Source organism: Thermobia domestica, chromosome 2 (assembly GCF_964235325.1).
Source record: "Thermobia domestica chromosome 2, izTheDome1.hap1.1, whole genome shotgun sequence".
Lineage (NCBI taxonomy): Eukaryota > Metazoa > Arthropoda > Insecta > Zygentoma > Lepismatidae > Thermobia > Thermobia domestica.
Window position 1 is genome coordinate 51,184,355 of NC_137455.1, and position 3,930 is coordinate 51,188,284.

Consider the following 3,930-nt stretch of genomic DNA (forward strand, 5'->3'; position numbering starts at 1 on the left):
TCGAGGTTCTCCCGTTTCCTCCCACTTTCTTCATTCCACCATTTCATTCATTACTTGTCATCACCGTCTCGTTTAGCCTAACCGGCATAATCCTGGGACGTAAAACTCAAAGATTTCATTTCATTTTTTCTTGTGTTTGTGGCAGTATCGAGGAAGCGACCGCGAGTTAAATCACGACCTCGATCGCGAGGTCCCTTCTGCATGTCTTTACCTAACGGTCACATAATAGTGCTTACAGTGACACAAATACTTCTAATACTCATCCGCATGGTCCTAACAGTGACAAAAATACTTTGTAATACTGATCCATATGCCTTTAACAATGACATAAAAACTTCTAATTAGTGCAATCGAAACACTAAGGACAAAACAATAAATGAACAACAGTTGTATATTTATGCCACTTGAAGTAAAATTGGATATATTTAACACTTCACAGTAGCAAAAGATAATATATTTCCTAGAACAGTATATTTCAAACTGTGTTTCGCAGAACCGCGTTTATTAATTTCAATTCAGAATTACGATATGATGTATTCATGACGTATAACCTGATATCTACAGGTTAGTGAGAATAGTGAGCGAGAGTGCGGATTATGTAGAATGATTAGATCTCACAAGATGGAGCCCCTGTGGCCCAATGGATAAGGCATCGGTCTCCTAAACCGGGGATTGTGGGTTCGAATCCCACCAGGGGTATTAACATTTTATGATTTCTCAAAAATGAACCAATGATCAATGTTATCTTGCTCATAATGTTATTTTCTATATTGAATTTAAATGAATGGCATATATAAGCGACTGACAACTCATCAATCGTTAAGAGTTATCACTGAAGTGATATCACCAAGACGAAAACACCTCATTTGGTCAGTAATCAGATATCAGCTTACAGATGTAATTGGTGTTTGTCGAGAGTCATAAAGACGATGCGGGAGTTATAGGAAGTAAGAGGTAGTGCTCTCCAGTCATGAAAATCAGAATTAACGCTAAAAGTGACCAATTTGCTCACCACACATCATCCCAGTCCACTGGTTAGTATTAAACTTTGCCGTTTTTAAAAGTCATTGCTATGAATGTTAGAATTATGTATGTCACTGTTAGAAGCATGTTTATCACAATTACAACTAATTGTGTTACTACTATGAGCATGTAGGTCACTATGAGAAGTATTTGTGTCACTCTTATGAGCAAATGGATCACTATGAGAAGTATTTTTGTCAGCGTTATAACCATATGAATTACTATTAGAAATATTTGTATCACTTTTATGAACATATGAATCACTATTAGAAGTATTTGTGTCACAGTTATGAACATATGAATCACTTTAGAAGCATTTGTGTCACTATTAGGAGCATATGGATCACTATTAGAAGTATTTGTGTCACTCTTAGGAGCATGTGAAAAATGATTAAATCTTTCAGTTTAACGTATCACGATTATGCTGTTTATGCTACGGGAGACGGATGAATAAAGTAAGCGAATGATGATGAAAGAATGGAAGGAATGAAAGGTTGGAAAAAACTGGAGCACCCCGAGAAAACTCATGAACACGATATTCAGTGCTAGGAGCATGCAGATCACTATTACATGTAGGAGGATGCGGATCATTATTGTGTCACTCTTAGGAGAATTGTGTCACTTTCAAAAGACTAATAATACGCAACCTTCTAGTTAATTGTATTCTTACATATGAATAGCACACAGACAAATAAACGATCTGCTCCAATAGAATAAAAACTAACAGTTATTATTGGAAACAACGAAATATTGTTCTTTTAATGATATAAAAATTCGTTTTCCTCGATTTTATTGAAAACTACTTGCGGGAAGTTACCCTCTAACGAACATAATCAACTCTGGCCCTCAAATATGTTTTTTGGGTCAGTTTTAAATGTTCTTCCATTGACATCTGCCTTTTCTTTCGGAAATATTACACTTAAATAAATAAATAAATAAATAAAGTCTTACAGTTAATCATAATTCTTGACTATATATCACTAAGCGTATTTTATACTGTTACTCTGTTATACGTTTACTTTAAGGTATATTCCAGGTCTACATCTCAAATAGCCTTGATCTTGAAAAGGGACTCTCAACACAAGTAGCCAACAAACCAAGACTCTTGATCCTGTGAAATGAATAATAATACTATATTGTATGTTTTATTTTTCTTTCTTTCTGACAACTGTAATGCTTACATGAAAATTTCTCATGCTTTGTAAGCTAATGAAACAGGCAAATAAATAAATAAATTAAGACGTTGAGAATAATTTTCTTATAGTTGTATCTGCACCTTTCTTTCCATTTCTTTTTATTTCTTTCTTTTTGTTCTTTATTTTTAGTTTGCATGACACAGTTTTTCAATTTCTATAAGAGATATGGCCTCTTTTCAGGATCCACAACTGATTTGATTTAGCTAACATGACTGTTATGCTTACCTACACTGTTTCTCATATGATGATGTATGTAATTATCTCACACAGTGCTACACCGGCTAGATGGTTTGTCTTTAGATGCAAATTAGCAATGCGTGGCATGGTGTAGTAAATGTTTTTTTTTTTTTTTTTTGAACGCGCGCGTTCAAATATCGTTTCTTCCAGTCGTCCTGTCCAAGGATTTTTTATTTTATTTTTTTTTTACCAGCTCATCCCTTCATTCTTCTTAAGAAAATGCCTGAATGACATCAAATGATACGGTTGCAACCGATTTCTTAACATCTCTGGCTATTTCAACTGTTGATAGCTATGTAATTAATTAACATATGAAGTACTTTCATGTTATTTTGTTGTCTTGTGTACTTTTTTAATTACAGAAATTGGATTGGGATAGGGAAGTGAAGATCTATATATCGGTATATATTACAGTTTAATTATACCAAATAAATTGATTTAGAGTTCTGATTGTCCATAACTTACCAATTAGAAGCCTATACAACATAATATTTGGCAATCTGATCAAACTCTACCACTATCAGAGCTGTAGCTAGAGGGGCGCGAGCGAGGCGGTCACCCCGGGCGCTGATAGCAAGAGGGTGCTTAACAAGCAAGAAAAATGAAAAAGTGTTAGAAATGACTAAATGTCGCGTCGTCCTGAAAACGAATTAGCGAATACCACAAAAAATTAAAATGGAGACCCTAAACAACAAAATACTTTTTACTTCATGTCTCTATGCACAACAAAAGTGGTGCTATACTCTTTAGTTTCATACACTATAGACTACGCCAATATGATGGCATACGGTATCAAAACACGTGCTATTTTGTCAACGTAGTGGCGGACGGTAACAGGAATGTTTAAATAAACATTATTGTCGGTTTGCAAAGAAACAGATTTGTTTAAAAATTAAAAAAAATTTTGCTCGCTCCGCTCGCAACCCAACCATTTTGATAAGACAACAATTTTTATTCCTTATTACCTATCATTCCTTACTCCTTATCATTTATTACCTTAAAAAGTTATTATATATGATTTGTTAATGACGGTGTGATATACAAAGTACCGATTAATGATTTATAGTTTACGCAGGAGCGTTTTCAAAATCAGTAACGATCGAAGTCTGAAATACGTGTTTGGCCTTTTGATAGTCATAAATTTGCTTAGATAATCACGCTTGTCTTACCGAATCTGATTCACCATAACGGTGAGAATGAAGGCTTTGAGAAATTCGCAAAGAAAACTCCTTCTGAACTTTCGTTACATTTCCCAAAATATTTTTACTGTAAAAGCTTCGGAATTAAAATGTTTGTATGGTCATATATAGAATAAAATTCCAGAAATTTGTAATTATTACTGGAAATTAATGCTGTCACACATTTTGAACATTTTAAAAGCACTTATTTTCTAATGTATTAGAACTCCATTTCTTATTGATAGTATGAAACATTCTAAATAGTTGTAAATTTCCATAACTGTTCTCCAAGTGGA

The 3,930-nt window shown here is 33.9% G+C and overlaps 1 non-coding gene across 1 annotated transcript; it reads left to right on the forward strand.

Moving 5' to 3' along the window:
• The first annotated feature begins 626 nt into the window (after positions 1-626).
• On the forward strand, positions 627-699 carry TRNAR-CCU (transfer RNA arginine (anticodon CCU)). Its single transcript has one exon. It is a non-coding gene; the product is annotated as a tRNA-Arg (tRNA).
• Positions 700-3,930: the final 3,231 nt, after the last annotated feature.